Genomic DNA, 14399 nt, shown 5'->3' with positions numbered 1-14399 from the left:
CCAATTTTCCTATATTCATACTTTAAAATTCCAGCTTCCAATTATTAATATATGTTTCCAGTTGCTTCTTCTCATTTTGCCATGTCTCATCAATAAATGAACATCCCAAAGGCATTATTCCAGCAGGCTTTATGCCAACTGTGTCATTAAGATTCACTCTGCTCTGAGAAGGTAATTCTTCTTCAAACAAATTGTGAGTCCCTTCTGAGGTGAGGAGCTCCTCTTCTGGCAGTATCCCTGCAATGTTTGCATGTATTTCATGAGGGTTTCAGTTTCTGACAATGTTTCGATGTCATCCATAGGTTTTCAGTGACTAATTCCTCTGACGCGGACAGCCTGTTTGCTCTGTACAGTCTGTTCTTTGTCTGTAAGCTCTGCTGAAACATGCTCACCCTGGGCAACCCTCTTCGTTTTTGAAATTACGAGTGGCACATCTGTCAGCACTAGGGCAACACACAAACCACCGCAGTGTGACAAACTCGGAGACAATAGGTATCATGGTCAAATAAGTAGAGAAGCTCTATTTTCTGAAGAACATGTCATCAGATTGGGAAGATGGCCATTAGCGACTTGTAATATGCAGGTGACACAACCTTGCTTGCTGAAAAGGAAGATGAAGCACTTACTAATGAGGATCAAAGACTATATGGTCTTCAATGGATTACCACTCAATATGCATGAGACAAAAATCCTCACAATTTCACCAATAGACATTATCAGGATAAATGAAGTAAAGATAACATTTGTTAAGGATGTACTTTTACTTGGATCCACAATAAATTTTATGGAAGCAGCAGTTGAGAAATCACATAAAATATTGCATTAGACAAATCTGCTGTACAAGACTCTTAAATTTTTTTCTCTAATCATCTCATTGGGAGCTCTTCCAGCTATTGTAACAATTCTTAGTTCAATCACATTTGTATTATATAATTGCAACCACAACCAGATTCAAAACATTTTCTTTCTTCTCAAACTTCTTGATATCAGATCCCCTTTATCCCCTTCCTTTTGACCCTACCCCGCCCCCCAGGAGCCCTTGTTAACTTTTTTCCTATAATAGGGGTTTTTTGTGTGACATATTTTACACGATCCAACATATCCTAACAATATATATATTAGGCCATGTAGACTAGAGAAACAAATCCCGGGAAACTCATAAATGCATAAGAAAGAACTTTTCATCATAGAGCAATTGTATATTGAGAAAACATCCCAGTCCAGATCACGTCCATAAATCTGATATTAACCCATAAATCCAAAACTAGTCCATAAACCCTTCTTCAGATTCACGCAGCACATGCAATGATGCTGAATGCAGGAAGATCACTCAATGTGTGTAAGGTCTTGTGGATCTAGTGGCAGTGGAAGCATCTTAGTGCTGTTATGGGCCTACACATGGCTCCTCCAGATCTCCCAGTGTGGCTCCTCAACAGGAGGGTGAAGCGGAGAGAACTTTTGCATGTCTTAGCCATTCTCTGTGTGGCTTATCCACAGGAAGACAAAGGCAGAGAGAGAGAGAGAGAGAGAGAGAGAGAGAGAGAGAGAGAGAGAGAGAGAGAGAGAGAGAGAGAGAGAGAACGTTCCCAGAATCCTCTTCAGAAGGCCACACACTCAAGGAGGCATCATCAGGCTGGGACCTGAATGATAGGCTAGACTCCACTCCTACACTCATTTAAAAAGTTGACATGATATTATGTAACTACCACACCATTCACATACCATTCTGTTGCTCAATTCCACTGTGTGGGGTTCTACAGTCATCAATATTATCAGCTCCCTATTCCATCCTTTCCCCACCTCTTTTCCCATATTGTTTCTGTTTCTGAAGGGTAATCGATCTTGGCTTTCATGTACCAAATGATCTTAAATACACAAATGAATATGTGCAAAATACTTAATGTGATTAATGAGGTAAAACAAATAAAAACCATAATAGTAAGCAGAGGAAGTATTAAAGAACTAGAGGATAATTATGTAGTTCATCAGTGCTTTCCAGCACCCTGGATTTTTCATCCTTTCCATGTGGCCCTTCTGAGAGGGACTGTTCAATTCTCTTACAGGTGGGTTTTGGGTCTCCACTACATCCATGTCCCTTCACAGTTTGGTTGTTTATTTTTGAACTTCTGATACCTCTTCCCATTAATATCTCATGATCACCCAGGCTGGTGTGCTTCTTCCATGTGGGCTTTATTGCTTCCCTGTTAGTTGGCCACTTGGTTAACTACAAGCCTTTAAGACCTGACATGATATCCTTTTATAGCTGGGCACCATCAGTTTTCTTCACCACATTTGCTTATGCACTCATTTTGTCTTCAGCGATTTTGTCAGGCATGTGAGTATCATACAATGACACATTATTAGAATAAGCCATTCTTGAATTGAGGTAAGGTTTAGTAGCGGTCCAAAGTACATCTGCTTCTTTGTTGCATTTGCACATATACGTACATACACAAATTTTTTTTCTTTCTTCGTTTATTTTTTTCATCCTACCCCACTATTATGTTTACCTGTCATTCACCTTTCATTAATTTCTCTCAGGTAAAATTCTATAGATTAAACTCAACCAGAAAAGTCACACCCTCCTCACTATGAATTTTAGATTACTTACTTTTTCCTACGTATCCGTCATTGTTAGGTCCCGGCTCACCTCGGCCCCTCCCATCATGTTCCCCAGGAACTATCAGACCAATCACTGTCTCTGTAAGCTTGCTTATCCTGCCTATCTTGTATAGATAAACACCAAAAATAAGTAAACATACAGATAGTCACAAGACTAACAGGGATCCTAACATAGAGCAGATGAATATCTATCTCAATGTTAAATAGAGAGTAGGACATGTTATAAACCATCAGTCCAGCCCCTCTTTGTTCCAGAGCTGCATTCCAGGTCCTGCATACCTACCAACCCATACATCCTTTTAGTCTTTAGCATTTGTGGCTGAAAGGTGAGCATCCTAAATGTCTCCATTGCTATTCCTGCAGTCAGGGATGGAGCCAATTTAGTGACCCACCCCCTTATGCCTTTAGAATTTCAGTGTGGACCTCTTGTGTGTAACCCTCAACCAGTTCAGATGGGGTGCCAAATGCTGTGACCCCCCCCCAAACTCCTCGGTCAGGAATCTACAATTGGGATTCCTCAAGGACATCATGGCTTCACTTCCATTGTTGGTCTGTTGTGCTACCCTCTTGGTTTGCCCCCATTGGGCAGGTCAGACCAGCTGTTCTCTCCAAACTATGTCTTCAGAGCCATCCTCTAAAGCACTGTCAGGAGAGGAATTGTTCTCTACCTGAGGCCAGCCCTGCAGTCATCTCTGGGAATAAGCTGCTCTGAGAAGACACATCACCTTCAAGGACTGTTACACAGGAATGAGGTCTAATATGGCTCTCTCTTTCCTGTGGAGATATAAACAATACCCTCCCCTTGGGTGGTTAGTAAAAGACTTTTTTTAAGTGTTAAAAAGTAAAGATGTCACTTTGAGAGCTAAGTGTGCTTACCCAAGCTGTGAAATTTTGACTCACATCATCTGTATGTGAAAGTTGGGCAATCAGTAAGAAAACTTCAAACAAATTGAATTATTTGAATTATTGTTTTGGTGAAGAATATTAAAAATTCCATGTACTGCTAGAAAAACAAATCTTCCTTGGAGGAAGTTCAGCAAGAATACTTATTCCTAACTATCCCATTACAGTCATTTTCAATTATTTGAAATGTCTAATGGTGTTTTCAAGGAGTTTCCCCAAATTAACATATCATAGAGATCTCAGCCATTCATTCTCATGGAATCAATTCAGACTCCTAGTGATTCTATAGAAGAGGGTAGAACTTTCTCTTTGGGTTTCTCAGACTGTGAATCTTTACATGAGTAGAAAACCTCATCTTTTTCCTCTGAGCAGCTGGTGGTTTGAATTGATGACCTGCCCAATGCATAATTCATTATGCCAATAAGGCTCCTCAAAGGAGAGACTAATCACTGGGAAAGGACACCAGGCTTGAGAGAGGGTCAGCACAAAGAAGGAAACTCTGGGAAACAGAAAGATTTCTCCCAAGTCTTCTTCCCCCAAATATATGTTAGACTTAGGACACTGCTTGCAGCTAATGGTAAATGATTGTCAAGTTACCTCCCTGAAGGCAATCAGTTGCCAGACCACAGGTAGGCCAGCTCCCTGCTGTTCAGAACAATGGGCTACTGTTCCCTAAAGCCTTGTGGCCATTAGCTTGGTCCCTGTAGGTGGGGTTTACACCCTACTGATAATGGTTTCTATGGAAATCCAGAGAACAGGTCAAACCAGCTCAGTGACATCCAAATTTAGGCTGCCATCCTGAATCTAGGATCCGCCCTTCTTGTCACATGTATACCCCAAATCTCTCCCTTTCCATTGCGTGTATATCCCTAGATTGTTCCCCTCTCATAGCTGTATAACCTATAGTGCAACCCCTTCCTGTGATATATGTTTTTACCTGTAATTAGTGGGCTTGCATGCCCCTAAAGGTATATAAGCCTGGGTTAGCAATAAACAGCTATCTCGGGATCCCCCTCTCCTCTCCCATCCTTGCTCCCCTGTTCCCATTCCCCTTGGCCTCCTTCCCCTCCCACTCTCTCCACATGGACCACCAAGCAGGGCTGAGGTGAGCATGCTCCTATGAAATGTGTCTGACTCCATTATTTCAATCTTTCTTTTATCTCTCATACTATAATTTTTACTTATTATCGCTGTACAATTGCTCCTATCAAGGACCCACGATTAGTGGTGGGGGCTGGCCCTCCCCCCACAGGAAACCTCAATGGATTGATACAGTAACTGCAACAATGCGCTCAAACATGAGAACAGTTGTACAGATGGTGCCGTGCTTGGTTTTGTTTTACATGGGGTAGCGGCGAGTTGGAGATGGCTAGGTAGCACTTAACAACAACAAAATGCCTTTACTTCATATCAGCTACCGAACTTTTATGATTAAAATGAGTTTTCAACCTTCAATTAAGTAATAATTAGCATTTAAGGATATTGGTATTTAAATATGTAATTCTATTCATAGTTAATGAATGTCTTAAAAAGTTGTTGGAACTGTGGTCCAGAGTTTGACTAAAATCTATCCAAATAAACAAAAAAGAGCAAAATATCTGAGATTTATTTACTACTCCCAGATTTCTTGGGAATAATTGAAGTAAAAAACTTTTCTAATTACTGACTTATCTGGAGAGGGGTGAATACTATGTTTACTTGGAGTACATAGACTGCTTTATTTAGGTTTATGAGTCAAGAAAAAGTTAATAAGCAGTTTTAATGATAACTGCATGTTTATGCATGATGAATGTTGACTCCAAACTGAAAACTGTTGAAATAAAACTTAGATCCTGTTTTGTACACTTTGCATAACTGCCTGAAAACACCATTAGACATTTTAAAGTATTGAAAATTACTGTAATAGGATATAGGTAGAAATAAGTGCCAATTGTGTGTGTATGTGTGGTCTGCATCAGGATCATCAAGAAATGTCCTTGATAAAATTTTCACAACATCCTCATATTTTCCTACCCCAAATTTATCCTCTGATTCCAAATGCCTTATCTTTTCTGTGAAGGGGATTGGGGAGTCTTGATTTGCAGAAAGAGCTTTTTAAAGTTCAAGTGTTTATTTGGGATGAACAAGAAATGTATTAGAATCCATTTACAAATGAGAATGGATGAATTAAATGATTATCTATTTTACTTGGAGGACTAGAGTGTCTGATCTCCTATTCTCCATTGCATAATGTGCATGTAAAGGTTGGACACTGAATAAGGAATATGGTAGAAGAATCAATGTATTTGAATGGTGGTGCTGAAGAAGAATATGAAAGAACCAAGGACTTCGAAAAGGACAAATCAATCTGTATTTGAATAAGTATGACCAGAGGGCCCCTTAGAGGCAAGGATGCCAAGACTTCGTCTTACAGACTTTGGACATGTTGTCAAGAGAGACCAGTCCCTGCAGAAGGACATCATGTTTGGTAAACTGGAGGGGTGGTGAAAAAGGAAGTTCCTTGCCAAGATGAATTGACTGACAACAGTAGCTGCACCAATGGGCTTGAACATAGGAACAATTGTGAGGATGGCACATTTTTGTTCTGTATGTGTATGGTTACCATGGGTTGGAACCAACACTCTAGAGCCTAAGAACATTTCAGAAAAATAAGTCATTGTTTAGGTTTTCCCTTAAAGAAGAAAAAAAATCTATTGATTGGTATAAAAAAATATTCAATTCATTTACATTCTAGTTCTCATTAATCAATTTAAACTGAGTTGGTCATTAAAATAAGATAAGATGTTACCACACATAATTTCATCCAGTGGGGAGAGATGTAATGTTTTATATTTGCTATATTGCCTGGCTTTGTTATGTGTAATGGGTATCATAAGAAAGTAACTATAAATAAATAACGATATTGATGTATTCATGATGTATGTGTCCCTCTGTGGATGCTTAGTTGTTAGTTACCTAGTTGCCATCAAGTAGGTATTAGATACACAGAGGAAAAGCTCTATAATTATTGATCCTTGTGAATTTCAAGGAAGACATAAAGCAGTGTTGCCTGAATAGTGTATGGAGTGCTTTGTAATCATATTTTCTACTCAAATAACAGATTTAGTTTTAAAAAAGTGATTTTTTAAAAAAATACAAGTGAAAGACAAGAGTATTGCTACCAGGCCACAAAAAATTTTATTTAAAAAGTAGAAAAGTGGGAAGCTATTGCTTCTCATCTACTTCTGACATCCACATAGATTTTTTTTTCTTTCTGTCTTGTCTTTGTAATTACCATTCTTCATGTATGATGTCCTCTCACTGTTCTTCATGTCCGCTATTTTAGTGTCCAGTGAATCAAATCTGTTCTTGAGATATTTTCAAAATTCAGGTGTATATTTGCCTTTTTTGTTATTGAAAAAAGATAGAGTAGCTAAGGAAAATAGAAGAAATGAGGATTAAACGAGTTGGACAGGAAACTTCAAAGGGCAGCTCAAGAAGACAAAGTAAAGTATTATAATGAAATGTGAAAAGACTTAGAGTTAGAAAAAAAGAAAGAAAGCATAGCATATCTTAAGCTGAAAGAACTCAGGAAAAATTCAAGTCTCGAGTTGCAATATTGAAAGATTCTATGCGCAAAATATTGAGTGATGCATGAAGTGTCAAAGGAAGATGGAGAGAATACAGCATCGCTGAATCAAAAATAAGTATTTGCCATTCCACCTCAAGATATAACATCTGAGCAAGAATCAATGATATTAAGCACAAAGTCAAACTTGCACTGAATGCATTAACAATGATCAGGGCTCCAGGAATTGCAGGAATACCAATAGCAATGTTTCAACAAGCCAGTGAAGCATTGAGAGCACTCACTTGTCCACGGCAAGAAATTTAGAAGATATCTATGTAGCCAATAGACAGGAAGAGGTCCATATTTGTACACATTCCAAAGAAAAACAACCCTACAGAATGCAGAAATTGTATAACAATGCCATTAATATCACATGCAAGTAAAACATTGCTGAAAACCATTCCACAACAGTTGCAGCCGTATATGTACAGGGAACTGCCAGAAATCCATACCAAATTCAGATGAGGATATGGAACAAGGGATAGATAACATTGATGATATCAGATGGATTTGGAATGAAAGCAGAGTGCCAGAAAGATATTTAATTGTGTATTATTGACTACTCAAAAGCAATAACTCTGTGGACTTTAAAAAGACAAACAAGGAAACAAACATCTGTCTTGGGAGAAGTACAGCCACACTGCTCCCTAGAGGCAAGGATGGTGAAACTTTGTCTCATATTCTTTGAAATATTACCAGGAGAGACCAGTCCCTGGCGAAGGACATCATGCTTGATAAAATAGAAACATCAGTTGGAAAGAGGAAGGCCCAAAAATAATGGACTGACAGTGGAGCAGCAATCAACAATTGTGAGGATGGCCCGGGACTTGGTGTTTGTTTTGTTTTGTTTCCTGTTGCACTAAATGTCATTATGTGTCAGAACCAACTTGATGGCACCTAAGAAGAACACATCGCTTCTGAACAAAATCTTCTTCCAGGCCTGGACTCTTCTGATAGCACTGTTTGCATATTTCATAGTTCTCTCCCTGCCAAGAAGGCTTCGATAATCTTTGATTTACACCACCTTGAAGTGGTAGTTTTGAACTTCTTGAGGGAATCAAATATTATTTGTTTGTCTTTATTGCTCTTTGAGTATGATAAACAACAACAACAAATTCTGAAGGGGCAAGAGCTGTAGGATAGGATAAGGATCCACAATGATATGTGTGTAAAAAAAGCCCAGGTGACCGTTAAGTGAGTAGGTAGATTGTTAGATTGGGGGGGGGTATTCTATGCATAATTTTCCTGGATTTTTCTCACTAATGCACATTTCTATTTTCTTCAAAGTTCTTCCTAATAAACTTCCATGATGTCCCTGATTCTTTCAAGAAAATGTACAGGATCATACCTTTGAAATAAAAAACAAAAGAACACAGAAAGTCACCATAACTCTCTGAACCAACCTCTTTGTTCTGAATTGAACTGGTTGATCAGATGCCCTTGAAAGCCATTATTTTGATTCATTTTGCTCTTTGAATGTTCTAAATCCAAAACTTGTCCCTATCTATGATTTGGTCAGTGAAACCATCTTCATTAGGTTTGATCTTATTTAAGAGACTGATGGAAAAATCAGCTCTATGAGCTAGATGGTCTGCATGAAATGCTTATGGTGCCGACCTGGTTGACAGCTCACTGAAGCTAAGGTGTTCACTTAAAATAACAAATTCCACACCAAGCAAGAGCCAATTTCAATAGCTATCACTTCAATAGGAAAGCATTCTTCCACTAATTTCTGGACTTTGGCGACAGATTTCTTTTTTCATCAAGGAAGACGGTCTTCCCTGTTGTGATTCATCATTGGGATCCTCCCAACTTTCCTGAAACACTCCATCTTCTACAAGCAGTGGTCTTCTGTGTGCAGAATTCCTCTAAATTTGTTGCAAAGCTTGAACAACTTAGGAAGAAAGACACTTGAGTTTTTTGAAACATTTGATATTGACTCAAAATTACTTTTCCCCATGCCAAAAAGTCCTTCCTAAACACAATTTTAATGAGACAAAGACAAGTTTATGACAGAGAAAGCTTGTTTATATCCATCCACTAATTACAGAGACATATTTAAACATATTTTGTTTGGCATAAACCCATGTATGTATGAACTGAATCCCTGGTAGCAAACTTACCTGCATATATGTCCTAGTTATGTCACACTGGAAGGCTGATTATTTGTAAGATCTGAAGATACTGAGAGTATAGAATATTTGTTATTATTGGGTGTTATACCATCAACTGGGTTCTAACTGATAACGTGTCATCTTTCTAACAATAAGTATTATTTGAATAGTTAGAGCCCAGTGTTGACTGTCCACATCTGTAAGATCGACTTGAGATTGAGGAGGCAGCTCTTTCTTAGTCTTGCTTTGAGTTCTTTCAACCTGCAGAGTTGATGTTCCAGCACTATATGCTACCCATAAAATTTTTGCTGGCTAACTTAAAAAAATTTTTTTAAGCAGAAACAAATTCGTGGCTTCCCAACAAAATGGCGATCGAGTAACACATACCAGAGGGACTCTGCAGAAATCAGCACAGGGCAGCGACTGAGAGAGAAATTCTATTCTGTCAGGTCACAGGAGGAGCATCATAAAGAAAAGTAGACACAGATCCACTAGGTGTTGAGAAGCTGCTGGCTTATGACTCATCACTGTGGAGCCAGCTAAGCCCCACCATAGTCTTGGCCAGAGCCGGGTTCCTTTGGCCGGCCCAAGGGCTTTACTTCAACACAGCCACAGCTTGCCGCTGCCTCTTGGCAGAGTTTAAGAACTTCCATCCCCACGGTCAGGCAGGTGATTGGGACTCCACTATATCTTTACTTTTGTTTCTCTCTTTCCCCCCACAGTTTCAGCGGGTTCAGTTTTTTTTCTCTTCTCTTGATCGCACGTACCACTGCCTACCTCCAGGCCATTCCCCTTTGCTTAGGGCAATTATGCCAGCCCTCCACCCAGTTGGGGGATCTCCAGCATTTCGTGTTGTAACACATGGCTGGGGAAATCCATCCAATCTTAAACCACATGGGAACTTTCACCTACTCTCAAGGCCCTTTAAGCAGCCTGAGGAGCTCCCACCAGCCCTTTGGGGTGCTCCACTTGGCTGGGGGAAACTCTGTCTCCCTTCCACAGCACTCTATGTGGCTGGGGGAGTTCTTTACCATCCTCTGAAGTCCCATGTGACTGGGGGAACTTCCTCCCATCGGCTGCTGTACTTCAGTGGCTTAAGGCAGCTCCACCAACCCTCTACAGCATACCACACTACTATGGAAACCTGTGCCCAACCTATGCGGTGATCTAGTCAACTGGGGCAATTCCTCCCATCATCTCTGGTGCTCGACACCAAAGTAGGAACACCCTCCTGCCATCTGTAGCACTCCCATTGTAACAGGAACCCCTGCATGCTCTCTGAGACACCCAAATCACCATCGGCCACACTGCCATGGCTTTCTATGAGATCATCCAGTGCAGCACCATCCTCACAAGTCCACAGCCACCCAACCAGCATCTCCTGAGAGGACCATCCAATTTGCCCTCCAAATAACAGAATACCGGTTGGCTAGGGAAAGAGTGAAACCACAGGAGGATAAAGCAGGAGTTCAACCCCACAGTGCAATTAAATGTAGGCCGTTTGAAAAAGTGTTCCTACCAGTCTCCCAAAGATAGAGCCTAGTGTCTTCCACTCTCTGAAAAATGACATCGGGCGCCTCTAAAACAACACAACATAAACAGCATCAGATCCAACAACCTCAATGAAAAAAAAAAGGGGGATAAGCAAAAGACAATGTAGGAAGAAGTTATGGACATAAAATTTACATAGAAGAAGCAGACATTGATCTGCCACAAAAAGAAATCTTTAGAATGCTGCTTGTACACATACAGGATATGAGGGAAGTTGTACACAAAGAAGATGAAGTGATAGAATAGATAAGAGCCACGCACCAAAGGGAAATATAAAACCTAAGGGACAGGATAACAAAAACCAGTAGCAAATTCACAAACTTTGTCAACAGACTTGACAAGGCAGAGAAACCAACCAGTGACCAAGAGGATAACTAAGCTGACTTCCACATATGGGAAAGGCAATCAAATAAGACAGAGAAACTGAAGAAAACCTGAGGGCATGTTTGATGCTATAAAGAAGAACAACAATAGAATAATTGGACTGCCTGTGCAAGACACAAAGAAGACGTCAATGGCAAAAATAGCTAGGGAATTCTTAGAGGAAAATTCCCCAGCTTAATGATTGAAAACTAGGCAACCATTCAGCAGGCCGAAAGAACATCAGCTATACTGAATCCCAAGAAGTCACCAAGGCATATAATAGTTATCCTATACAACTTTGAGGAAAGGAGAAAATCATTACAACAACTAGAGAAAAACAAGCAGTCACCTATAAAGGTACCCAAATAAGAATATGTTCAGACCTATCAGCGGACACTCTGAAGAAGAGAGCATGGAGAATATTCCAAAAATGGAAGGAAAATAATGCAAACTCAAGAATACTCTATCCAGCCAAATTATATATCAAGACCAAAAAAAAAGTCATAGAATTGTGAATGAGGGGGAGTGCAAAGTGGGTACCCAGGGCCCATCTGTGGGAAATTGGACATCCCCTTGCAAAAGGGCCACGGGAAAGAGATGAGCCAGTCAGGGTAGAGTGTAGCAATGATGAAACATACAGTTTTCCTCTAGTTCTTGAATGCTTTCTCCCCCACACTATCATGATCCCAATTCTACCTTCAAATCTGCCTGAACCAGAGAATATACACTGGCACATATAGGAAATGGAAATGCAGGGAATCCAGTCGTGAGAGTGGTGATACCAGGATGGTGGAGGGGACTGGTAGGAGAAAGGGGGAATAGATTACAAGGATCTACATATAACCTCTGCCCTAAGGGATGAACAGAGGAGAAGTGAGTGAAGGGCAATGTCGAACAGTGTAAGATGACAAAATAATAATAATTTATAAACAATCAAGCATTCATGGGGGAGGGGAGCAGGGAGGAGGGGAACAATTGAGGAGTTGATACCCAGGGCTCAAGCAGAAACCTATTGTTTTGAGAATGATGAGGGAAACAAATGTACAAAAGTGCTTGACACAATGGATGGATGTAAGGATTGTGATAGGAGTTTTACAAGCCCTCAGAAAAATAATTAAAAACAAACAAACAACAAAAAGATAGATGAAGAAGAGTCGTCCCAGACAAGGAAAATCTCAAAGAATACATAAAAAGAAACCTAACCCTACAAAAGATCCTTGCTGACCCAGTATGGGCAGGAGAAAAGCACTCACTGAGCACAAATAAGAGACCACCACATAGAACAACTACACCCAGAGGGCAACAAAGAGAAAACAGCTCCCAAGGTAGCATTGGCTCAAGGGTGGAAAGAAGGCAAAAACGACCCATGCACACACACGCACAACACACTGATAAGAAAGGGAGGTAGAAAAACTCCCAACACAAAAGGTACACGATACCATCACAGAATCCACAGATGGATGTAATAACTGAATATTAATGAACTAAACTCATGCATAAAAGGCAGAGGCTAGCAGACTGGTTTAGAAAACACAACCCATCGATCTGCTACCTACAGGAGACCCATCTCAAGGTTTCAGACAAAAATAGGCGGAGAATCAAAGACTGAAGAAAAATATACCAAGCAAATGGTGATTCAATAAAAGCATGCGATGTAATCCTAATCTTGGACAAAATTGATCTCAAGGTTCAAGCCATACAAGAGATACAGAGGGACACTATATAATGCTCAGGGAAACAGTAGACCAAGAATCAGTGAGAAATATATATATATAGCCAATGAGAGGCCCACGAAATTCATCAATCACACACTCCAAAATATGAAGAAAAAATTACAGGCTTAATAATTATAGTAGTTGACTTTATATACCACTCTCTGAGAAAGATAGATTACAGGGAAAAAGCTTAACAAGGAGGCTACAGATCTAAATATTATGATTAGAAGACCTGACCTGATAGATATCTTCAGAACTCTCCACCCAAATGCAGAAGAGTTCACACTCTTTTTAAGTCTACATGGCATATTCTCAAAGATATATCACATGCTTAGACACAAGTCGAATCTGTGTAAATTTAAGCATATAGAGATTGTACAGACTCCTCTCTCTGACCACGCTGACATAAGGATGTAACTCAACAAAAGGATGATTAAGAAAACAAGGGCAAACAATTCAAGGATGAATAACTCCCTATTGCAAAAGGAGTGTGTACTGGCCCAGATGAGAGATGAAATTAGGAAGTTTCTAGAAACCAATGAGAATGAGAATATGGCATACCAAAACCTTTGGAACACAGCAAGGCAGGTATCAGAGGAAGTTTGATAGCAATACATGCACACATGAAAAAGGAAGAGAAACTTCTTTGATATTCTGACACAAAACTTACAGAAATTTGAGTAGCGTGAACAGGACAAAAGAAGAGAAATAATAAAAATCAGGGCGCAGAGTCATGAGAGGGAGAACAAGAATACTATGGGAAAAATTAATGCAGCTAAAAGTTGGGTCTTTGAAAGGATGAACAGAATCAACAGACCTCTGGTAAACCTAACCAAAGAAAGGAAGGGACAAATTTCAATAGCAAGGATGAGGGATGAAACAGGGGACATTACAACGGACCCTGAGGAAATCAAAAGGATAATTACACAGTACTATGAAGACCTGTACTCCAATGAATTCAACAACTTGGAAGATATTGACAAATACTTGGAAAAACAATCCCACCCTAGACTATCCCAGATGGATATCAAGAATCTCAACATACCCATAGCAATAGAAGAAATAGACAAAGTTATCAACGGATTAACAACAACAAAAAAATCCCCTAGACCAAATGGTTTTACAGACAATTCTACCAAGCGTTCAGGGCAGAACTGACACCAAACCTACAAAAACTCTTCCAGAACATAGAAAAAGATGATGTGGTAGTTACAAAATCTGGTGTTAATTTGGTACTTGAGAGGATTGTGAGTGAAGGGGTGGAGTCTAGTCTGTCAATTAAATTACATCCAATGAAGCCTCTGTATGGGCATAACCTTCCCCTGAGAATCCTGGCAACTCCTGTATTTTCCTCCTTGGAGGCGGGACAGACTCTCTCTCTGCTCACTCCCTGCGAGACTTCCCTGAGGAAAAGCCACATGGACCTACCATGATGCAGCCAGAACCCTGGACCTGGAGAAGCCATGTGGAAACCCCTGCCAGTGCTAAGCACTGAGCAGCACTTCCTGGCCCTGCACCATC

This window comes from Tenrec ecaudatus, chromosome 2 (assembly GCF_050624435.1).
Source record: "Tenrec ecaudatus isolate mTenEca1 chromosome 2, mTenEca1.hap1, whole genome shotgun sequence".
NCBI classification, from domain to species: Eukaryota; Metazoa; Chordata; class Mammalia; order Afrosoricida; family Tenrecidae; genus Tenrec; species Tenrec ecaudatus.
Note: the sequence above shows the minus strand (reverse complement) of the source record.